General features: G+C 35.3%; 1 long non-coding RNA gene across 1 annotated transcript; it reads left to right on the top strand.

Moving 5' to 3' along the window:
- Positions 1 to 312: 312 nt before the first annotated feature.
- Positions 313 to 3,043, top strand: LOC117274998 (uncharacterized). The gene is made up of 2 exons (XR_004505156.2): positions 313 to 1,071; positions 2,709 to 3,043. It is a non-coding gene; the product is annotated as an uncharacterized lncRNA (long non-coding RNA).
- The last annotated feature ends 22,816 nt before the right edge of the window (positions 3,044 to 25,859 follow it).

Raw genomic sequence — 25,859 nt, 5'->3', positions numbered from 1 at the left:
TTTAAAAGTGTTTATTTTGAAAATAGAATTTTTATCATTTTATAGCCATTTGTTTTTAATTTATTTTAATTAGCTTTCATGTGTTTTAAGCTTATGGCCTAATTAAGCCAATTTTCGGACTAAACAAACCTGAAAAGAACATGGCCCAACAACCTAAACCCAACACCTGCAACCCAATGCCCTTTAACCCATCTATCACCCGTTATACGCCTGCTTCGCCCTTAAAATCTCAGCCGTTGATCCATTAAGATCAACGGCCCACAACAACCCCCTCGTCTTCCTTATATTGCTTCATTCAAACCCCAATCTTTATTCTCACCCCACATCCGCCTCTTAATCTTCTATACTTCCTTCCCACTCTGTAAAACCCTAGCCGTCTCACACTCAAACTTTCTCTGAATCCGACCTGACCATGGAACCTTTTCATGATTGACTTGCCTTATTCATGTTATCTCGTCATTACCCACACGTTCATGGCATTAATTAGTACTTGCCCAATTTTGAAAAGTACTATCTTTCAAAATCGGGCATAACCAACTTAAATCTTTGGAATTTAGATGATATTTCATCTATATACATGTGATGAGAATTCACTCTTGTACTCATAGGTCGATTTACAATCTTGGAGCCCTAACTAGGGTTTGAAAGTTGATTTCATTCCTTTGCGTGTTGTTTCACTGATTGCATGTGATTTTTTTTTCCTTGTTTGTGTTTGATTTGATTTCTTTCCTTGTTTATTCGCCTAATAATATACTATATAAACCCCTTTCCAATTCACCTTGAGATAGACTTTAGTCATCATATCTCTCACTCACATTGGTTCTATTTTGTTTTGATTCTCTAAATAATACTATTGTTTGATTGTGTTCTTGGCCGGCTGAAAGACAAGGCCACTTTGGTATCATTCAAAGCTTCCTCCGATACAAGCACTGCTCGAAGCCCTTTGAGGCTTCTGCGAACTCTGAAGCACGGGAGACCTTGGGGTTCTCACTGCTCTCCTTTACTCGCTGCTACTGAACTACTGCTGAAACTCTGATTTCCTCATTTTTTTCTCATTTCTCTTTGCAACTGGTTAGTGCTATTGAATTCTACAGTTTACTTGTTACATGAGTATGTTTAGATTATACCTTCACTTGTTCGTATTTATGTGCATCTGTATGGCACTACTGTCTGAACTCTTATTAAAAATAGAAAAGCATGACTTAGGTTTCTCTGAAATTTGTGAGTCAAATTTTGTATTGTGTTATATACTTTGCTGCAATTTCATTGTCAAGGTATTGAGGATTCGTGTCTTTAAGTCTACTTGAGATTTAATACCTCATATGTCATCTCTGTTACATATAATTATACTTTCCTATATGTATATAATGGATTAGAAGAACTCCTCTATTCTTTTGAGAATTAAGTGAACACATGCTGTTTGATTTGCTAGTTTCTATAATTATAAACCACGAATATAAGATTGATTTGCTTTAGACTTTCATGATAAACCTCCCCTGTAGGACTTCTATGTTCTTATGATTAAGTCTAAACTATGTGTATACATGACGTTTGCCTTACAGTTTCATGACCTTTCCTGTAAGAATTTATGTTTGATCTTGTGCCTGGAACTAAGTCTTGAGCATTATAGAGGACTTGTCTTTAAGGTATTCTGGTAGATGTTTGTTTCCTGGACATATGTGATTATGTGTTTCCTTTTTGTGTTGCATTGAGGGCATATGCTCGTAAACTTTTCATGTGATTGGTAAAGTTGCTCTTATCTTGACTATGTGCTCATTTGATTCAAGATCTATTAAATTTATATGACTACATTTGCTCTCTTATTCATGTTAGAAATCATGTCTAGGATTATGATTATTTACGAAGGCTTGGGAACTTATCTTTGACATGATAAATTGCTTAAAATGACTGTAGTCACCTAAAGATTTAATTAGCACATATTCGTATGATTCTTTTTATTAAGTCCTTATGAAATTTTTATCTGTAATCCTTGAGCATATGCATACATTTTGAATAAGGATAATTGATTTAGACTGAGATTTTTGGCACGAAAGCTAAAGCATGCGGGCGAGATACAGTTATGACACACAGGACATGATGATCAAATATTGATTTATGTTGGATGCTATTATACCCCTTTTTGTACTTGGATTTTGATCCATCTCTCTGGAGTCAAGTGATTATCCATGTTACTTTGCGCCCTTTAAGCGTGTGGTTGGTAAATAAACTTTGTACTAGGTCAATATATAGATTTTGTATCGGGTTATTTTGATACATAAATTTGTATCAGAATATATGGATCTTGTATCATGGTACATGGATCTTGAACGAATTTGAGCATGCATTCATATTATTGATACATTTAGAAGCATTCATTTAAATGCTAATTGTTACATGGCATGTATACGTGCTAGTTGGGAGCCTCAACTCTATTGTTTGAAGCATGCTACCTTTACTTGTCGTACTTGGGGCGTTATGGTTATCTACTGAATTGGAAAAGCATGTTTTATGTCTTTGGCTATTTTTTGTCGTGATACCTGTTGATCATGAGGATATTTACTGTTCCAACTCCACACTTGTTATTTTTTCTGTGTTGTAAGTGTTCGGATGCATCTAGCCTCGCCACCACTTTTTTGAGATTAGACTTGATACTTACTGGGTACCGATAATGGTGTATTCATATTATGCTTTTGCATATTTTTGTGCAGGTCCTGAGGATGGTATTGCGGTACTCTTTGATCTGAGTAGGAGTGTGTTGTTGAAGACTTCGTGGTGAGCTACAATAATATTTCGATCCACAACACATGAAGTCCCCGTCCTTATTTATCTTCTATCTGTTTTCTTTGTCACAAGCAATTGTGATTATGTATTCTGACATGTACCATTCAGCAGTTGCTCGTGTACTTGTGTCACTTAGTTCTTGGAGTTGTATTGTTTCGGTCGTAGTTAGACTATGTAATACTTGTATCAATTTTTTTACCACCTTGACATTATTCCTGCTTTTATTATGATATAACTATGTTAAATAAAGAAAATTAGACTATATTCTGTTAATTGTGAGTTTGCTTGCTTAGCAAGTACAACTAGGCGCCATCACGACCTGAGATAGGATTTCAAGTTGTGACAAGAAGTCGCTTTTTTATTAGAGAAGAGTTAGAGAAAGCATGATCTTATCTCTATGATTAGGGGGCGAATTTGTGGTTAGGATAGAATTATACCTAGTCACCATGTTTAGTTAAATACCATGATTTTAATGCATTCTTGGTAGATTAATTTCATAGAAATATAGGCGATAATCATCCTGAGCAGGCGAGTAGTAATTCGAAGGAATACTATATAATCCGGTCAATTAGCAACCACAAATAATTCAAATTGAAGGGGAATTAACTAGAACTCAATAGAATTGGCCACAACCTTGGAATATTCATCTCTACTGAAATAATTCTAAACAATAATCCTCTGTTGTCTTAGTCTAATTTCATGTTTTACTTGTGCGTCCTTAGTTTATCAACAAATACTCAACCTTTGATCTGCTTGGTTAGATAACGATTTTAGTTGATTTAGTAGGTTGTTAACGACGAGTCTCTTTAGGTTCGATACTCTATTCATCACTTTATTATTTGTTGACCACGTATACTTGCGTGTACGATTAGGAGCAATAGTAAACATTCTTTGTATCACGATTTAAGAATAAAAACTATCACTACTAGAAATTCGTCAAAAACCGACCAAGGTCGACCGACCAACTTTGGTCGGTCAAAAAACCGACCAAAGTTGGTCGGTTTTTCAAAAAAAAAATAAATATATATATATATATATTTACGAAACCGACCAACTTTGATCGATTTTCTTTGGTGCAAAAATGCGGGAAACTATTTTTGAGTCCCGCAAAATTTATTTTTCAAGAAACCAACCAATTTTGGTCGGTTTTTCAAATAAAATAAATAACAATTAATATTAAAAAAACCGACCAAAATTGGTCGGTTAATTTGGCCGGTCATTTAAAAAGGCAGACCAACTTTGGTCGGTAATTTTACTTTTTAATAAAACCGACCAACTTTGGTCGGTTATTTTCGTGCGAAAATATAATTAAAGAGTATAAATCAAATAAAAGACAGTCTTAAAACAAAATGCACCAATGGTCTAATAGTAGAATAGTATCCTGCCACAGTACAGATCCCGGTTTGATTCTCAGATGGTAAATCTTTTGATTACATAACTAAAATACCGACCAACTTTGGTCGGTTTCTTTTTTTGCAATTTTGTTTTTTTGAATTTAATTGACCAACCAAAGTTGGTTGGTAATTTTCGACCAACTTTGGTCGGTATTCCTTTCCGACCCCTAAAATACCGTCCACAAGTAAATGATCACGTTTTGGTCGGTTATTGGCCATTAACGACCAACTTTGGTGGGTTTTTTTGGTCGATTTTTACCGGATTTCTAGTAGTGATTTTCAATACGAAATGATTGGAGTATCAGCAAAGAAGAAAAATATTTAACTCTTTCATGGTTCTAATATAACTTGCAACACAAATTCAGAAATAGATCTAAAATATTTATTAGATGTTAATTCTGTCCGATACTATGTGGTCTTGTTGTCTTTCTAAAAGTCAAACCAATATACTATATACATATTTTGTTAGATATATGGAGTTATATGATATTTTCATAATCTCATGTAAACTTTCTCTGGATTTAGTCAAATGATTTTGGGCTCGTGCTTTATGTTTGAAAAGAACGGGTCCCTTTTTTGCAAAGTAATGTTATTGAAGTTTTAAGTCTTTTATATGATTTGTACTATTATTTGTGATAGTGGAATTGGGACATAAAATTTCTGTTGATAATTTTGATAGTTTGTACATTAGAACGCCTCTAATTTCACATGTTACCAAGCTTAATGTACTGTATACTTTTATAGACGTCTTACTCAATAGGAATAGAAAAAGAATAGGTTATAAATGGAATGTTTACTTTTCTCGTGTAAGAAAAGTAAAATAGTTAGTACAAACATAACAAGAAAGGAGATATAATTTTGGGCCGTGCGAAGCGCGGATACAATATCTAGTCAATGAAATATCAACAAAGTAGGCCAGCACTAATCATCTCTATTTAACTTTCTGAGTACTAAAATAATAAATAGTTGCATGCCAGCGTTTTTATGATTGAGAAGTCTTTTAGTCAAAAAGCATATTGGACGTTAACATAATTGGTACTCTGGATCTGATATAATCAATTAACCAGGTTAAGCAGAAATCCATAATAACATTGAAAAACAAATTAAAGTTAGAAATATGGTAGACATAAATGAGGCGAAAAGGTTGTCTTGTCCCGAATAACATATACAACCTCTGTTTCATTTCTTTATTAGTATGTTTCAAAAAAAATTGACAGTTTTCAATCTCTTTAATAAAAAAATATTTATAGTCACAAAATTACTATAGCAGATTTAAGAACACAAGTTTCAGAAGATTTACAGCCACACAAATGATATGATTTATTTAAGGAACATATCTCAAAAGTATTCTCTTCTTTATTAAAGTTTGTACCAAATCAAATTAAGATAATCTTTTTTAAACAGAATATGTGGTATTTGAGCAAGAAGCCAGAAAATGAAGTCCCATGAATACATTGACCTTGGACATGGTTCAAGTTTTGAGTTAAAAAGCAGACACATTAAAGAACCGACAAAATTCAGGGGAAGTCCACTATATGATAGTACTTAAACAATTATAACCAAATTAAAGAGAAAAGTCTACCCTAAGATACTAATATAATTATAACAAAAATAACTTAACTTGGGAGGACAAAACATTTAAAGAGTGATATATCGTCAAATTCATAGTTAAAATTACTTTCAGTAAAAACCATATTACTCTCTTCTACTTAAAGGCGTTGAATATTTGAAATTAGATGGTCATCACTCATGAAACACGATGACTAATCATGTCTTCCTACAGAGTTGCGTCAGTCCTACGGTGGAATCTATTCAGCAATTTTTTCTTGTTTCTTCGCATGCAATTAGTGACTGGTTTTTCTTTACAAAACAACAACAACAACAACAATAACAACCAAATATAATTTTACTAGTGAGGTATGGGGAAGATAGTGTGTAGACAGACTTTACCCCTATCCTGAAGTAGAGAGTCTGTTTCCGATAAACCCTCGACTCCCTCCCTTCAAGAACTTCTCACCTTGCTCTTGGGGTGGGGAGGAGAACGGGAAGAAGGATATAGTATGCTACTGATGAAATTTGAACCCTTCATCTCAACTGTGAATGGCAAAGAACTCACTTAAGTTTAGTGAGCTAGCTCTAAACCCGTAATTACCTAGTGATTGAAGCCTTCCTGCTTTTGTATAAGAAGTGAAATTGGTGTCCTACTCCAAATCCTATTAGTGTACTGGTGCTTTTAATAAAACAAATCAGCCTGAGCCATGTTGCAAATGTTAAACCCAAAAAGAAACGAACTTAATTACTTTTCCCTAAGTTGACACGTTTCAAGTATTAGACACTAAGGGATAAAACTACGAATAATCTTTAACTTATTTCACAACTACTTAAAAGCATATACTCCCTATATTTCAATTTATGTGAACTTATTTCCATTTTAGTCCGTGCAAAAAAGAATGATTTCTTTCCCTATTTGGAAACAATTTGTCTTTATGCAATGATTTATAGCCACACAAAATATATGTGCCTCATTTTACACTACATATTTAAAAGTCTTCTCTCTTTTCTTAAACTCTGTACCCAGTTAAATGAGTTCACATAAATTGAAACAGAGCGAGTATAATTTTTCATTGCCGAAGTTACCCTAGAGACATTAGCAAATAGAGAGCCACCTTTTGTTGGGTAATATGATGAGAAACAACTTTCACTTGAACATCATACTCCCAAATCGAAAAGCACGCATGTTTAACTAACCTATTTTAAACGATAGAAACGTTAAAGATTTCCATCGAAGAATTGACCAGATACATCACAATTGTTGCAGCAAAAGGTTCTAGCGTGTCTTTTTTTTTTTTACGTTGGATGATAATTAAACTTACTTCCGAGAAAATAGTACTCAAGTTTTTCATATGGAGAATACTTTTTCTTTAAAGTTCATTGAAATGGGATACTTGTAATTTGTGTGGTTTTATTTAAAATGCACGTGGCCAAATATATTTTATAGGTCATTCTTGTTTAAGATATTCAAATTTATTTCCTTTCTCCTTGCGTGTTCCATTTTAAACGAAACTCGATGAAAGTGAAACCCTCGTTAAGGTGGAACGCGTCTAAAATATTATTTTATTAAATCATATTTGATTAGACAAAATTAATATAATAGTAATAGGGATAGAAGTGGCCTTAATTTAGTAACAATTGCGGGTAGTAAATTGTTTAAACAATTACCATGTGCAAGTAGAATGAAGAAGGACTTTAATATATTTAAAAACCTTTCACGGCTTTTAAATGATACTAATTTTTAGGCACTATGAGTTGCGCGTGTGCCCCATATTAGCTAATGCGTATAAAGTTTTAATAATTACATAAATATTATTAGACAATGTGTTTGAGTTACAAAATTAAAATATGTGAATTTCTTAAACTGATGAATATTTATCCACTTTCTTGTTATATAAAATAATTGAAAGTACTTATAAAAAGTTAAGTTAATTAGAGTGAGAGAACATATGTTATTTAGATGTCTAAATTCTCGAATTCAAAATGATTGAAATATCCTAGGAATCTGAATAATTCAAATTTAAATCAAACTAGTAACACCTTTTGTCCCAATTTATGTGAAGGTATTTAACTGACCACAGAGTTTAGGATGAAGGAAGACTTGTGAAATTTATGATTTAAAACAAACCATTAAGATTTGTGTGACTATAAATCATCTCATTAACAGTAAAAAGGAAAAAACAAAGTTGACTTTTTACTAAATTTAAAAATGTATTATTTTTTTTGGGCCTAGCTAAAAAGAAAAATAAAAGTACATATAAAAGTTAAAGATCAGTCGAGTGAGAGAATATGTGCTATTTAGATGATCAAATTATCGCATTCACAATGATTGAAATAACCTAAAAACCTGAGAAGATGAAATTCAAATCAAATTAGTTGTATAACGTAAGTGAAAGTACATATAATTCGAGTGAGAGATTATATGCTATTTAAATGATCAAACTCTCACATTCAAAATGATAATTCACACTTGACAGTATGAAAATTAAATTATCGCTATACCCTAAGAAGAAAAGAAAAGAAAGAATATCAAACTACAATTATTTGCGCTCCAAACTGAATAAAACAAAGGCAAAAGGAATGATTACATCTCAAATAAATGAATAGCAAATTAAAAAAATTAAAACGTGTCATGACCCGGAATTACAACTTTCGGGATCGTGATAGTGCGTAACATTTCACTTGTTAGGCAAGCCAACACTAGTTATATCTATTAACCATTTTTTAGCAATTTTCAAATTATACGACAATAATATAGCTGAATAGTTTGAAAATACGGTAATAAACTAATAAGTGACGAAATCGAATTACAAATCTCGAAACTGGTGTCACGAATACATGAGCGCCTAAAAAATTACAGATAATGGTCTGAAATAAATATAATTATCTGAATCAAAATAAATAACTAAATTGAAGTAGAAGGGGACTTCAGGGCTGCGGACGTCATGCGGCTATACCTCAAGTCTCCACCGATAGTTAGATCCGAGCAATGTCTACTAAACGCCGCTGGGACCAACTCCAAAATCCGCACAAGAAGCGTAGAGTTTTTCTTAACAAAGAATCGATGCTCAAACCGAATAGAATTTTTCTTAAGTTGTTAAATCTTCATTCTTTAAAAAGAGTGTCTGAATCATACTTACTTCTGATTAATTCTAAACTTTGCATACAAGTTCAATTCAACTAATAGACCTATCCAAAGTCTCAGAACAATAATTGGAGTCCAATAACATCAATGTCAACCCTTGGTCAAACTTATAAACTTTTAAATTGTTCAAATTGCCAACTTTCGACAAATAGTTTCGAATTCTTCTAGGAACATTCAAAACCAAATTCGAACATACGTACAAGTCCAAAATCATCATACGAGCCTATCAGAAGTATCAAAACCTGATTCTGAATCTGTTTACCCAAAAGTCAAACCTTGGTGAACTCTTACAACTTAAAGCTTCCAAATCGAGAGTCATTCTTCCAAACCAATCTCAAGCCGCTCCAAAATAAAAACCGACCATACAAGCAAGTCATAATACATATTATGAAGCTACTTAATGTCTCAAACCATCTAAAGAAATACTAAAGCTCAAAACGACCAGTTGGTTTGTTACATTTTCCCCCACTTAAACATACTTCATCCTCGAATTCGCCAAGAATCATTCCAACATCATCCAATCACTATATAAACTCATCATACACATACCCATGGGTGATTCCATGCCGCCACAATTTATATAAGCCCACCAACACAATCTAATTGAAGATTCTTTCTTCAATCTTAGTCCATAAACCTTAGAACCCAATCTCCAACATCCAAAATTCCTTATTAGACCCGATTCTCGCCTCCATATACTGTATAAGTCTAAACAAACTGCATCAAGCCATAGCATTATTGTAAGATATAATCACACGATGTACCATATAACTCAGGTACTCATAATAATATATTCAGACTGTAATATCTGCTCATTACCAAATCCGGCACAGATAATATACCTTATATCAAATAGAACCTTGTTTAAAACATCTAAAACTCTTCAATTGATAAAAAAACATGTAAAAACATATAACCACCAACCAAATCAACAAGTGATCAAGCTCTCTCGCCCGATAAGAGCCATTGCCAAATTCTAAGTTGACTAATGACAATATCCTTCCAAACATATCTTAACCAAATCCGACAACACTAATTTTAGGTCCAATAACCTCATCTCACCCGATACAAGTTGCTCGACTGACAGACCATACCAAATGCCACATAGAGCCATATACGATGCAATCCATGCACCAAACAAGTAACAACTCGAATGTAACTAGTGATGGAAAGAAAACCAAATGAGAGAACTATCCGACAAGTCCAACAGGTACAACCCCAACGACACCATACTATGAATCCACCTCACAAGGGAGAAGCAAAACACACAAAATAACCACACAGAATCTCATCCTAACATAACCTCGCTGCAGCACGTAGCCCGTAATAACATATCGATCTGCATGGCATACCTATCGAGCCATAATACTCACAATCAACAACCACATATGTATCAACAGCAAACACACAAAATGCATGACCATAACCATAGGAAAATAGATAGCATAAAATACAACAGACGGGAAAACCACCACCACGGCCCAATAAATAATTAAACACACCAGGAACCAACTTGCTTGAATCTTACCACCAGGCCTGAACAGAACCACATCATATGCGTGAATTTCTACACAGTCTCACGACCCACCATAGCATAAGAGAGCAACATATAAAATAAATCATGGCACGAATAACATCCTCTCCGCTCGATGACATACCCACAGTAAATGATGCGCAAGAGTGATCAAACCTGATTCAATGTAGTATACATATTCTCATTAGACCTACCAATGAGCCCCAAACCATCCCCAATAATCCCAAAGCAGGTAAATAACCTTTCAAAAGTCTACAATAACCTATCTGCAACACAAACCATCATGTGACTAAGTCTTAACACATCTTAACAATCTGCAATCAAGGAATAGTCTGCCTCTGATAATATCCAGTCCCTAAACATCGAGAATACATGAATTTCTATATCTGATCCCAACTCCATCACTCAAATGACTGACATATCACTCATATGCAATCATCTTACGGAATATACTCATATAAATCTTCTGTGCCACGTAGCAAGACTTAAACCTCATAAGCCAAAAATTATACTATTACCGTAATACCATTCAAGCATCCGCAAGTCAGAACACAATATGTCTCCTAGAATGCACACCCTCCTCAGGCGATACCAATTAGTGCCAGCATACTCTTAAACATCTGAAATCATCCATGTCGTCTAGAACCCATGACCTTCTTTTTAAAGCTGAACTGCAACCTTGTCCATGAAAATATCAATCCCACATGGAGTACCGCAACTATCATGCTAAATTTTAAAAATAGGAAAGTATCATAATCAACTCTGAATAACAAGCAGGATAAACACATCATCAACCAAGAACCTTCCATTTAACTCAATCTAGGAGGACATCAGCACACGCAATAAACCTTCTATATCTATAGAAAACATCTGCCTCAAGTCGTGGGCAAAATCGTCATGAACTCTTCAAAACCCATTCTTACATAACCAAGCAATTAGAACTAAATCCCTCTAAGTCAACCAAGTCACATAAACTGCTAACACCAAGAGTACCGCAATATGAAAATGCATGCACTGAATGCCCCTTTAATGAATCTGAAGATGTTTCTTTCACCTTCTAATACCGCAATGTAGAATCAATAATGATATGAAAATACCGCAAGTCTCAGAACCATCCAATGCAAGCCCCAAGTCCTATCCATACACGAATCCAAAAACCCCTAAATACCTCATATAAGTCCTGAAACTATTGGAACCTTCTCGAAAATCATTCACCTTGCTTTTATCCCTAATGCACAACCAGTATGCACCGAACAAGCTGCGCTCCACTAGCACATGAATATCTAAAAGAAGCAACCAAGCGATCCATTTTCCTTTCACACTACATCCACAACGAGTATCAAACCTGAATCATCCCAAGACCCATATATACCCATAAGGTGTAGTATATCATACATTCAACCGATCCCTTACTCAAAATCATCCTCGATTAAATATTTCTCAAATCATAGCTAATCTAGAAGCACATCCTAGTCCAAGAACTAATATAACGCATGACCATGCAATCTGATCATCGATATCAGACTCCCCCACTTGGCTCAAAGCCATAGAACACATCATTTGTAATCCATAGTATCTTTTCTTTATAACCGTCCCAACCTCACCAATCTCACTCTGCTAATTAACTAAATACTTCATAAACTCATGTAACACCAGTCATAAAACACTCTAAAGACTCTTCCAAGTGGATATTCATCCTTGTGACAGTCGCACAAACTTCAATGCCTACCTTCGTCATCCACAATAGCTCAGCTCCAAGAATTTACATGTAAGGTGCAATAGAGTCATATGAGTATAACCGACTCCGTGTACTCAGTAAGGACCTTGAATAACCTCAAAGAAGTAGTGACAAAGTTATTAGGTCAAAAGATACTCACTTTGTAGAACCTGTGCAGCTTAACAACATGTATAATACAGAGAAAGTATTCCAAAAAGACAATTAAAAAATAAAGAATTTCAACAGTAAAGGTGCACAATTGGGATAAGGTAATAAACAAATTCTACCAATTAGACTTGTTCAACAAATACAACTTGCACCAACACCGCTCACAAAGAGGTATGTACCATATAACATATGTGCTCAGTACTCATACATGACTGTAAATCTGTGCCCAACATGATCTTATTCCATATGAAATGCCAAATAACATGTTCAAGAGAACCTTTCAAAAATCAAATAAAACAATGCTCGATGTCAACTTTCTTATCACGTCAACCCGATACGCTACCAACAACTCAACAAAAAATGAGATATCAACTCCACGTAGGTAAATCCACCTTGACAACCAAATCATCAAATAATAGCAGAGGCATAGATTAGCATGTTAGATGCAACATAACAAAGCATGTAAAAGGCATGATACGCATAAAGAAGTCACATGCACATTCAAGAATGTCACTCTCGTACTAATGGTAGGCAAGGATCACGTGTTTTAGTCATAGTTTGCACTCTAATTACTGCATTTACTTGTGTTTGAGCTTGGATGTTAGTGTATTGAACTTATTATGTATTTTATGCCTTGCAAGAAGTGATTTCGAGTTAAAAAGATTTTCAGGAGCTAAATTGAACAAGTTGGAGCTCTGAAGTCTGAGTAAAAGCCCAAATGATTAAACTGGGATCGCGTTCAGGAATCGGAAGCCAAGTCTGGATATCAAAAATCAATAAAAAGAAAATACTTTGTAAACAATGCACTGCTGCACCGCATGGGGCGGCGCATAGGGTGGCATAGTAGTAGAAATTTTTACTGTCCGTCAGAACCTGCTTTCTGAACTTCCCCACTAATGCCCCGCATGGAGCGGCACATGGTTCGGCGTGCTTGCATAATTTTCTCAAAGTACTTTCCTGTGTCAGCTTAGAAAAGGTAATTTCACCTCGAGCCACTCCTATAGGGTATAAATACACCAAAACGATGTTTCTGAAGGGACTTTTGACCTGGGAAACTTTGGGAGAGCATTGGAGGCTACAAGACACAGGATTTCACCATCTTTTCATCAATTCAATACGGGAGTTTGGATTGTAACGTTAGATTGATGCTTTCTTACTCTTTAATTATAATTGTGATGACTTGTTCCATGATTATGGAGTAGTTTCCCCTAGGGTTTGATGGATATGATGTTTTGATTGATATTTGTCTATTCTAACTCTAGTTCTTTGCTTGAATTTGTTTATGGAGCTTTGAGTTGTTGCAACTTTATTAACCGGTCTATTGAATCAAAAGAGGAATATTTTGGTGATTATCTTTGCATTATTTTATTTGGTTTAATTTAATGAATCTCTTAAGCAATCGAAAGAGCTTGTTGAATTTCTAATTAAATCAAGTTAGGAGAATGTTCGAGAGATGTTTTCCTAAAGACTAATCCATTAATGCATGCTTGCATATTTTCACACTGCTTATATTAGTTCACCTCGTAGAGTTAAGATTTAATCGAGAGAGGGGTCTTGATTACACGTTTGAACTAATCATCAGGTGAATTCGTGAGAATCGTTAGAACATTAGAGTGAATTAAACTAGTGTTAAATCCCAAATAGGAATCTTGCACCTATCTTGTCAAAACCCTTTTTCTCATATCTATAAGAAACCAACTCTGATAATCTCTAGTTCTTTGCAGTCAATTATCAATTGCTTTACTTTAGTAGTGAATCGTAGTTCGTAATCATTCCAAATCAGTTTTGATCATCCTGAATAGAGTTAAACCAGAAATTACTAGAGCATTATTTAAATCCAATCCCTATGGAGACGATAATTTAAATATACTATCTTTGGCTAGCGAGCATCAATTTTGTGTTGTATTTTGCGCTCATCAAATTTTGGCGCATTATTTGGGTCTAGTCGAAGAAAAAAAAAACTTTAGCCATTTAGTTGTGTTTTGTTTTATTAGGTAGTGTAACAATCCTTCCTTAGTTTTTCTTTGTGCCGCGGTTCTTTTCCAAGGGTTTTGCTTGAACCAGGTGTAGTTAGTTTTTCTTTCAGTAGGAATAGTGAAGTCTTGGGCTAGGTGTTAAAGGGAGATGACTTTCCTTGACCTTTTTTTTCCTTGAGAGCAGTGAGTGCCTGGTTTGTGATGCCTAGGCTCAGTTCTTGACTCTTAAATAAGCACCGTAAATTGGTTGATTGTGACTTTGCTTAACTGCTTTGACTAGAGAGTCGGGATAGATCCGACCCTGAGTGAGTTATGTGCCAATGTATGTGTGAGGTTGTTGTTGATATTCTGTGTATGTCAGTTTATGTCTAGAACTTGCCTCGTGTGTTTGCAAAGCGAAATAGTAGTCTTGTTCAGTCTAGGAAGTAAAATAGGTATTTCTTTGTTGAGACAATTTTATGTTTTACCCATCTAATTGTGAAGTATCTTAGTTAGCCTCGTTGAGCCTGTATTTCTATTTCTTTGGCAACCACACTACAAGCTTGAACCCTTTGTTTGAATTGTCTATTTATTTGAACCTTTTACCTTTCGTGAGCACTTGAATTTGTATGAGCTTGTAAAAGCTAAGTGAGGTATTGTCGGGTTTTGAGTGGAACTATAGAAAAAGAAGAAAGGTCCATTGTTTGAAAAATGTTTTGAGAGCCACTTACAGAGAATTGGACAAAAAAGAGAGTTTGATTGAAAAGAAAACAAATCAGAACTTTGAAAAGAAAAAAATGGATTCCATGATAATTGTAGTTCTCATCTTGTTTGTGCTTAAAGATATTGGGAGCTTAATGCTATTATAATCGAAGGTTGGGATTTGGTTTAATATAAGTATGGGGTTTGAATTGTTAATGTGTATGTATTAAAGTGCTTAGGGAGGTGTAGTCACTATATCCAAATCTATCATACCCGTCCCGCAACCTATATTACAACCAAATTAAGTCCTACTTGATCCTTGACTGAATGAGCTCAATTAGTAGAGTATTACACTACGGGCAAGACTATGGTACGTCTCCTATGGCATATGAATCTTAATTCTGAGAGTGAGTGAATTCTTTCTATCTTGAGTTCTTAAATGTTCTTGAAATTTATTGTGTGTGGAAATACTCTCTATTATTTGTGTGAGGACACATAATTTGCGAAAGTAAAATAAAAACTTTGACCTCTGTGCTAGAGTAAGTGAGAAGGTTGTGAAAAATGCGTGGTGCTCGTGAGTCAAGTCTTGAGGCGAGGATGTTATGATATGGTGCTTAGTCTGTTTAAAATATTTGTGGCATGATGCGTTAGGGAAGTTGTCTGATAAGAAGGTCATCTCTATGTGAAGTGTAGTTTGATTACTCGAGGACAAGCAATGGTTTAAGTATAGCGTGTTGATGGTAGGCTAGAATCGCGTGCTTTAGTCATAGTTTGCACTCTAATTACTGCATTTTACTTGTGTTTGAGCTTGAATGTTAGTGTATTACACTTATTATATGTTTTATGCCTTGCAGGAAGTGATTTCAAGTTAAAAAGATATTCAGGAGCTAAATTGAACAAGTTGGAGCTCTAAAGTCTGAGTAAAAGCCCAAGGGATTAAACCAAGATCGCGTTTGGGGGTCGGGAGCCAAATTTGGATATCAAAAATCGACAAAGAAAAAAATACTCTATAACCAATGCACTGCCACGCCGTATGGGGTGGCGCATAAGGCAGCACGACAGTAGAAATTTCTGATGTTCGTCAGAACTTGCTCTCTGAACTTTCTCACTAATGCCCCGCATGGGGTGGCACATGGTGCGGCGCGCCTGTGTAATTTTCTCAGAGTACTTTCCTGTGTCGGCTTGGAAAATGTAAATTTGCCTGGGCCCACTCCTACAGAGTACAAATACATTAAAAAGACATTTTTGAAGGGACTTTTGACCTGGAAGCTTTGGGAGAGAATTGGAGGCTACAGGACACGGGATTTCATCATCTTTCCTACAATTCAATAGGGGAGTTTGGATTGTAACGTTAGATTGATACTTTCTTAGTCTTTTATTATAATTGTAATGACTTCCTCTATTATTATGGAGTAGTTTCCCTTAGGGTTTGATGGATATGGTGTTTTGATTGATATTTGTGGATTCTAACTCTAGTTCTTTGCTTAAATTCATTTATAGAGCTTTGAGTTGTTGCAACTTTATTCACCCGTCTATTTAGTCGAAAGAGGAATATTTTGATGATTATATTTGCATTCTTTTTTTTGGTTTAATTCATTGATTCTCTTAAGTAATCGACAGAGCTTGTTGAATTGCTGATTAAATCGAGTTAGGAGAATATTCTAGAGACATTTTCCTAAAGACTAATCCATTAACGCATGCTTGCATATTTTCACAGTGCTTATATTAGTTCACCTCATAGAGTTAAGATTTAATCGAGAGAGGAGTCTTGGCTACACGTTTGAACTAATCATTGAGTGAATTCGTGAGAATTATTAGAACATTAGAGTGAATTAAACTAGAGTTAAATCCTAAAATAGCTATCTTGCACCTATCTTGTCAAAACCCTTATTTTTCATATTGATAAGAAACCAACTCTGCTAATCTCTAGCTCTTTGCAGTCAATTGTCAATTGCTTTACTTTAGTAGTTAATCGTAGTTCGTAATCATTCCAAATCAAGTTTTGATCATCCTGAATAGCGTTAAACCAGAAATTACTAGAGCATTATTTAAATTCAATCCTCGTGGAGACGATAATTTGATTATACTATCTTTGATTACCGAGCATTAATTTGGTGTTGTATTTTGCGCTCATCAAATTTTGGCGCAGTTGCCGGGAATTGTCAATCAGTACTGTTTAAAATAGTTTTTGGTGCTAATTCAGAAATTTATTTTATTTTATTCTTCACGGGTTTCTCTTCCGTGTGCAATGACGTTGGGTATATTCTTATATATATTAATGTTACTTTACCCATGTTTTAACCACTTTTTGGTGCTAATTGGTATTTAAAATGTCTAACATGTGTTAATTATTGATTTTATGACTAATAAAGTTGTATGTGAATATTTAGGATGTTTGGATTGCAAAAATATGAAGAAAAGGTGTTCCAGTTATAGGAGAAGAGGGTGGAGGCATCGCATCCAACCTTGAAAAAAAGGCTAGTTAGTTCACCCTTAGCAGTGAAGTCGGGAGAAGACATCCACCTTAGCATCTGCACCTGGTCACAACAAGGTTGAGGGAACAGAGGGTGGACACGAAGCATCCACCCCAGCATACAAGGCTGAGAAGTTCAAGCTGAGGTAGACACGAAGCATCCACCCCAGCATCAATCCCTGATGCTAATTCATAATAGGAAAAGGAAAACTTTGGCCCATGATTTTTCTACACAATATATAAGTCAAAACACCTCTTTTAGGGCGTCTACCACACGTTTTGAAGGGGATTCGACTTAGGGAGAGAAAGGAGCCGCCGTGGAGGCCGGATTTCATCTTCTTCCGCCAAACTTAGTAATTTTTATGTTTCTTTGTATGATTTGTTGTTTGGCTACTATATCTAAGTGGAGCTAAACTTCGCGTTCTAGGGTTGTGGTTCTTTCATGACTATTCTTATTAGAATATTGATTTTGATTTCTTGATTTATCATATTAGTTTATTTATTCAATCTTACGCTTAATTATTTGATTGCTTGATCACCAATTAAATACTATCTACGAATATAGAGTTGAACTCGAAAGTGAAAATTCTAGATTGCATATAGAATTGAGTAGAGCAAGTTCTTGAACCTGGGCATCAGGGAAAGGATTCGCGGTTAGGATAGATATATACCTAATCGCCTTGCTTGGTTACTATACAGGAATTATTAATGCATTCTTATTAGTCCTAATTCCATAGGAATATAGGCATTATGTTAGCTTGAATAGGTGAGTAAGAACTCGACAGATTCTTATGAGCAATATTAACATTGTCAACCAATAAACTAGATAAACTAGTTAGTCAATTCAATTGAAGAATACAATAGGAATGTTAGATAGCCCATAACCCTAGATCGTTTTCATTACTCTGATAACATAAAAATCTGCTCTTCCTTTGTTCAGAGTTCATTATTTATTTTATTTTTTGTTAATTACTTTAGCATCATTACCTTTTGGTTTAATGCTTGTTTAGATACTTAGGATAGTTTGATCTAGTTACTAGTTGATAATAAGTCCTTGTGAGTTCGACACTCTATCTTATCACTTTATTACTTGACGACCGCGTATACTTGTGTGTGCGTTTGAGAGAGTTATGCCCATTTTCGTGTCGGACAAAATTGCTGGTTTCTGGTGCGAAGCTTTGTTCTTCGTGAACGCGAAAAAGGATTTATGGGTTGAACAGTCAACGCAAAAAATTTCTCTTCACGAACGCGACGGTCTCCTGCGAAGGCGATGAAGAAAAATCATCTGGACAGTGTTTTAAACCGAGAATTTTAGTATATTGGGCATATCTTTGTTCTAGAGCTCCGTTTGAGGTGATTTTCACGGCGTTGCTCTCGTGTCAACAGGGGGGGGGGGGTAAATATCTAACCTTTATTTTGATGTTTGTCCATGATTATTTCCGTTGGTTATTTTTTTATCCGTGTTTGGATTATAGAAATTAGAATTTTGAGCCCAAAAGTTGAGAAATGATAAATCCTTGATATAGACCATATGAGTTATGGGTAATATTTATTTTTAATAATCTTCAGAATTCGAGCACGTGGGCCCGAGGGTTGACTTTTCGAGCGAAGTTGAAAATTGTTATGAATTGATTAATTATGAGTATTAGAGTGTATTTTTATTGGTTTGCACATTGTTTGACTAGTTTCGGATCGATGGGCTTTGGTTTGAGGTATTAGAGAGGCGCGGGAGTCGGTTATGGAACTTCGAAGCGAGGTAAGTCTCCTGTCTAACCTTGTGAGGGGAAATCTACCCCTTATTGATGTAATTGTTATGTGCTACTAGTTGTTGGTGCTACGTGCGCATGAGGTGACGAGAGTCTGTGCGTAGCTAAAGCATGTTTATGTCTGGGTAGACTTAGGACTTTATCATGTAATATTTGAATTGTTTGGACTCATTTTGCTAGCTTAATTAATTGAAATTATAACTGAAATTGATTTAGAAACATATGAATATATTAGGCTGAGCTTTATCACCTTGAGTTGTTGCTAACATATTTTATAAACGTAAAGCGGTATATTTATTATTATGCACCTGTATATGTGTTGTAAGCATGACTCGAAATTCGATAGGTTTCTTCCTTTCTTGTGGAGCGGGCCGAAACTCTCGACAATATAATAGATGAATCTATGATTCGTGCCGCTCGACCCTCGATAGTGTACACATTATTCTGAATCAGTCCGAACGACCTCGGCATTATCGTGCGTTATATCGCTGGCAATCCGAATGTTCACGAGATTATCCTTCCACTGATGCCTGGCCTTTTATATGGTATTCCTTAACCGTTTGATACTGTCACTTGATATATTAGAGCCGTTGAGGTAGAATACAAGACTAAGAATCATATCCTTTAAAAAAACTTTTTGGTAGATTATGTAACTTATAGATTTACTCCATTATTGTTGTGTGCTTCATATCTGCTTATGATTTATTATATTGCTTTATTAGACCTCTAGTATGTGTCGATGCCGACCTCTCGTAACTACTTCTCCGGGGTACTTACTAGATACGCGTTAATTTACGTACTCAAGCTACACTTCCGCACTAAATGTGCAGGATCTGACATGTTCAATTGGTGGTCATCTTGGCGCATAGGCACATATGTTGAGGAGACTTTATGGTGAGCTGCATTCTAGGCTACATAGCGCAGCCCACAGAGTCTCCATCGTACCATTTACTCTATCCTTTCTTATTTACATTCCAGTCAAATGTTGTATTATTATTGTACTCCTTAGTAAATGCTCATGCACTTGTGACACCGGATTTTGGGATGTTCTTGAAGTTGTTTATGTTTTTTCTTTGCATTTACATACTTTTATTATTTATTCTGTTAAAATTTTAAGTTACCATGATTTTAATGCGTTGATTTCTTTATATAACAAAATTCACGATTTAGAGAATAATAAAGTTCATAATTAAGTTGGTAGTTTAACGTTGGCTTGCCTAACGGCGATATTGGGCGCCATCACAGCCTATAGTGAGTTTTGGGTCGTGACAGGAGGAGTCAATAGAAGAGGAACAAGGTGCCTACATTTTTGGATTTGTCGTGCCAAAAAGAAAAAATTATATTCCTCATCTAAAGGCCGAGAAGTGCAGGGTAAACAAATTATTACTTGGCCTGGTTATCTTTGTACCCCATCAAAGGAGCATAGTCGCAGACTGGATGCCCTGTTAGGGTACAATTCATATATTCAAGGTGGAGGCAAAAAGTGGTTAGAGTCGTGTTGCGACTTTAAATTAGGCGCTTGTTGGGAGGCAACCCAACATTACTACTTTATTTTATTTTTGTTTATTTTTATTTATTTTGTTTTTCTATTATTTTTGTAGTATTTATTTTTATTTTGTAGGAGTATAAGAATATACACAAAGCCATTAGAAGTATACAAAAGAGAGCTAGATGGTTGGGACAAAGTGTGAGTTTTCCACATAAAGGATCATTATTGGGAGAAGTCAGAGTACCTCATGAGCTGCTATTACTTCGGTCTTTGGCCTTCCAGAGAGTTTCTCTTACCCTCTTGATTTTATTTATGATGTGGATTAAGGACATTGCACTCTTTTAAATGTGGGGTGGAAGAATTTCTTTGGATAATTAGCTTTTTATTATTTTATCTTCTTAATCTTTTTTGTAGTAATGTAGCTTATAGTAGTAGTTTTAGTAAACAAAAAATAAGTAGTAGTTTTAGTAGCTTAATTTTTTTTTAATGTGAGAAAAATAGAAAAAATTGAAAATAATTATTAGAAAAATTTAGACTTTTCCCGACGATGGATCTATTAGGAGATTTTCTTGATGGATTAAAGTTTAACAAAAAAAATTTGAAAACAGAAAAATCCAAAAATATGCCTTTTATTTTTCTTTAGGTAGTAATAATTCCCTGTGATTTTGTTTTGTACCTCAGTTCTTTTCCATGGGATGTAATTTGAATCAGGTAGTAGTTTGTTTAATTTTTAGAGTAGATTAATATTTAGGGAATAAGTGGAGGAAGAATGATAAACCTAGGCGCCTTTGACTTGTTTCAGAGTAGCATATTTAGGCTTTGGCATAATATCTTCCCTATGTGTTTGAAATTGAGCATGATGCCTTTATATATTAGATAGCATGTCTTGTGACGCCTATGTCTCTTTTACTTGACTATTGTTCACTTTGTGCTTAATGCTTAATATCTTGTGGCTCTGTGAATACTTGCATTATTTTACAGTCTGAATGGGACCGTCCTTAGTGAGTCATGTGTCATGTATTGTGAGATTTTTGTGTAGTCTATGTATTGTAATAGAGTTTAGAACTTGCCTGGTATGTCAATTGAAGCGAAATTCTAGATGATGCTCGATTTAAAAAAATAATTTTAGGCTTTCTTTGATATTTTAGAGCGTAATTGCTTATCACAAATAAAATATATCCTTAGTTAACCCTTTTGAGCCTGTAGACCTTTTATTTGGCACCCACATTTCGAGCCTATATCCTTTTGTTCTTAATTGAAACTTTTGATTCTTTTACATCTTAAAGCACTTTAATTGTGAAATAAGCGCTAAATGAAGTAAGGAGGGGAATTGGGTGGCTTTTGAGTGGAACCAATGAAACGAAGAAATGTGCCCTTATTTTGTAAAATAATACACCACTAGCAAAAATTAACAATAGAAAAAAAAAATAATTGAAAAAAAAAGAGAAAAATCTGGAAAAAAAGAAGAAACAAAATATAGATGAATAAATTATTGTCTTGTTCTTGCTAGCGGGATGTAAATTAAGGTGGTGCTTAAAGAAAGAGGAAATATTTTTGGGGTGTGATCTTATTGATTAAACTGAAGTGGTGTTAAAGAAAATGCGCTTAAAGTTTATCATGTGATGTGTTAAAGTACTTATGAGGGTTAGTCACTATTCCAAAAATTTATCCTACCCGTACCTTAGCCCACATTATAACTATGAAAAAGTCCTAATTAATTTTAGATCGAGCAAGCCTATATTAGTAGAGATTTACATTATGAACGGGCCTATGGTACCAATTGCATGCATGTGACTTCTTTGTAAGAGTGAGCGATTTCTTTGATATATGGGAGGTCCTTAAATTATATTTAATCATGATATTTGATGTGTGGATTCAACTCACTCTCCTTGATTTTGTTGTGAGGGCACATGGTATCACGAGGGATATGTTACATTATTAGACTTCTCTATGATGTAGGGATGTTCAACCCATGAGTGCATTGTGACATTGAGTTGGGTATTGAGGCTAGGATTGTTAAGAAAATTTTGCTTTTGTTTAGAATATTTTTGAAATATGGCATAAGTTAAAGGGAAGTGTGTGCTGAAAACATATGCTAGAGTTTAATTGTTGCAATCAACCATGGTCATAGGTGTGGTGTGATTTGAATGGTAGGAGCTTAATTTTGTTTCGTCTACTATAGTGATAGTTTTTTCGAGGACAAAAAAAGGTTTAAGTATGTGATGGTGATGTTGGGCATATTTTTATATATTTTAATGTTACTTTACCTATATTTTAACCGCTTTTTCGGTGCTATTTGGTCTTTAAAATGTCAATCATGCATTAATTATTAATTTTATGACTAATTAAGTTGTATGTGATGATTTAGGATGTTTGAAGTGCAAATATATAAAGAAAAGGTGCTCCGAGAATAGGAGAAGAGGGTGGATGCGTCGCATCCAACCTTGCATAAAAGGCAAGTTGATTCACCCTTAACAGTGAAGTCGGGAGAAGGCATCCACCTTAGCATCCGCATCTGGGCACAACAAGGTTGAAGGATCAGAGGGTGGAAGCGAAGCATCTACCACAGTACCCGATGCTAAGAAGGTCAAGCTGAGGCGGATGCGAAGCATCCACCCCAACATCAATCCTGAAGCTGATTCAGAAAAGGAAAAGGAAAACTTTGGCCCACAACTTTTGTATGCAATATATAAGTCAAAAACGCCTCTTTTAGGTATCTAATACACGTTTTGAAAGGGATTCGACCTAGGGAGAGCAAAGAGCCTCCGTGGAGGCCGTATTTCATCTTCTTCCGCCAAACTTAGTAATTTTTATGTTTCTTTGTATGATTTGTTGTTTGGCTACTATGTCTATGTGGAACTAAACTTCACTTTCTAGGGTTGTGGTTCTTTCATGACTATTGTTATTAGAATATTGATTTTGATTTCTTGATTTATTATATTAGTTTATTTATTCAATCCTACGCTTAATTATTTGATTGCTTGATCACCAATTAAATACTATCTACGAATATAGAGTTGAACGCGAAAGTGGAAATTCTAAATTGCATATAGAATTGAGTAGAGCAAGTTCTTGAACCTGGGCATCAGGGAACAAATTTGCGGTTAGGATAGGCATATACCTAATCGCCCTGCTTGATTACTATATAGGAATTATTAATGCATTCTTGTTAGTCCTAATTACATAGGAATATAGGCGTTGAGTTAGCCTGAATAGGCGAGTAAGAACTCGACAGATTCTTATGAGCAATATTAACATTGTCAACTAATAAACTAGATAAATTAGTTAGTCAATTAAATTAAAGAATACAATAGGAATGTTAGATAGCCCATAACCCTAAATCATTTTCATTACATTGATAACATCAACATCTGAACTTCCTTTGTTCTGAGTTCTTTATTTATTTTCTTTTTAGTTAATTAATTTAGCATCACTAATTTTGGATTTAATCCTTCTTTAGATAATTAGGATAGTCTGATCAAGTTACTAGTTGATAACAAGTCCTCGTGGGTTCCACTCTCTATCTTATCACTTTATTACTTGACGGCCCCGTATACTTGCATGTGCGTTTGGCCTTAACAAGACAACAGGTTAAGTTCATGGTGTATGACTCGATCTTATTCAGAAGAAGTAATAACCTACAAATCGGAGTTGTAAAAACACCTGTGAAAACTGAGGAAAGAGAAAGAGTTCACCGGAATGTTCTTGGGGCAACCTTCAACTCAAGAACACATGGCTAATACTGGTGAAAACGAGGTAATATTAGCTGCAAGGGACGTAGCACAACATAGAGAAAAAGCTGCAAGGATAGCAGCAGAGGAAACCCGTAGAGCTACTGAGGAGGTTGTCGAAGATAATGGGGGTCGAAGATTCAATCTAAATCGACCCTTGATGGAAGACCAGTTTGAGAATGTTGTACCCAGGCCTGGTAGAAACAGTGGGTGATTATGCTAGACTACTCTACAATCAGGGACTATCCAGTGTCAGACCTCCACCAGTAGCAGCAAATAATTTTGAGTTGAAGCAAGGTTTGCTTCAGACTATCCAGAATAACTATGTCTTTAGAGGGAAGGTGAATGAAGATCCTAACACTCACTTGATGGGTTTTGAGGAAATCATGAACACTTTCCAGTACAACGGAGTGTCAAAAGTTACAATATACTTAATGGCATTACCCTTTTCACTAAAGGATGACACGAAGCACTGGCTTCATAGCTTACCAACGCGGTCGATCAGGACATGGGAAGACATGACTAAAAGTTTCTAGACAAATACTTCTCAGCTGCAAAAACTGTGAAATTCAGAAATTCACAACTTCTGCCGGATGGACACTGAAACAGTTTACGAGGCTCGAGAAAGATTCAAAGAGATAGTGAAGAAGTGTCAACATAATAGGATTGAATTATGGATGCAACTCCAGGACTTTTGGGATGGACTAACACCTCCCTCACGACGAACTCTGAACACTGCAGTCAGATGTCCTTTAATGAAGAAGACTCCTGAGGAGATTGTGGCAATTCTTGATGAGCTATCTGAAGATGCTAACCAGTGGCCTGCTGAGAGTAATGATAAAAGAAGATTAGTTGGGGTTTATCAAGTAGATTCTAACACCGCAGTGCAAGCCCAACTAGATGCCATGGCTAAAGAGATAAGAAAGTTGACCTTAGCCAAGGTCCCGATCCATCCATCCCAGTTTGTGATTTCTGTAGAATGGGTCATCTAACGTACGAGTGCCAGGACTTAGCTGTAGATGAAGTGGTAAATCATGTGGGAAGCTTTGATAGAGGCAACTACCAGAGTGGTAATAATTTCAGTCTTATGGGACAGAGGCACCCAAGCTTTTCTTGGAATTCACCAAGTGGTAGCCTGAACTAATGGCAACAAAATACCTTTAGATCCCAGGGACAAAGAGCTCCAGGTTGTCAAAATTAGCAAGGGTAGCAATATCAGCCTCCACAGTCTAATCAGTCTAGCCTGGAAGATCTGATGAAGGTATTTATTATTAAGACATATGAGAGGCTTGACACTGATGGCATAACTATACGAGAACATGGTGCAACTATCAAAGAACTGGGCATGACTTTTCAATACCTGGAAAGACAGGTTGGGCAATTAGCTACTCTATTGTCTAAGAGGGTTCCATGAATGCTCCCTGCTAATATCGAAAGAAACCCAAAAGAGACC

The sequence above is a fragment of the Nicotiana tomentosiformis genome, chromosome 5 (assembly GCF_000390325.3).
Source record: "Nicotiana tomentosiformis chromosome 5, ASM39032v3, whole genome shotgun sequence".
In the NCBI taxonomy this organism is placed as follows: domain Eukaryota; kingdom Viridiplantae; phylum Streptophyta; class Magnoliopsida; order Solanales; family Solanaceae; genus Nicotiana; species Nicotiana tomentosiformis.
Note: the sequence above shows the minus strand (reverse complement) of the source record. Positions and strands in the feature narration are given on the sequence as shown.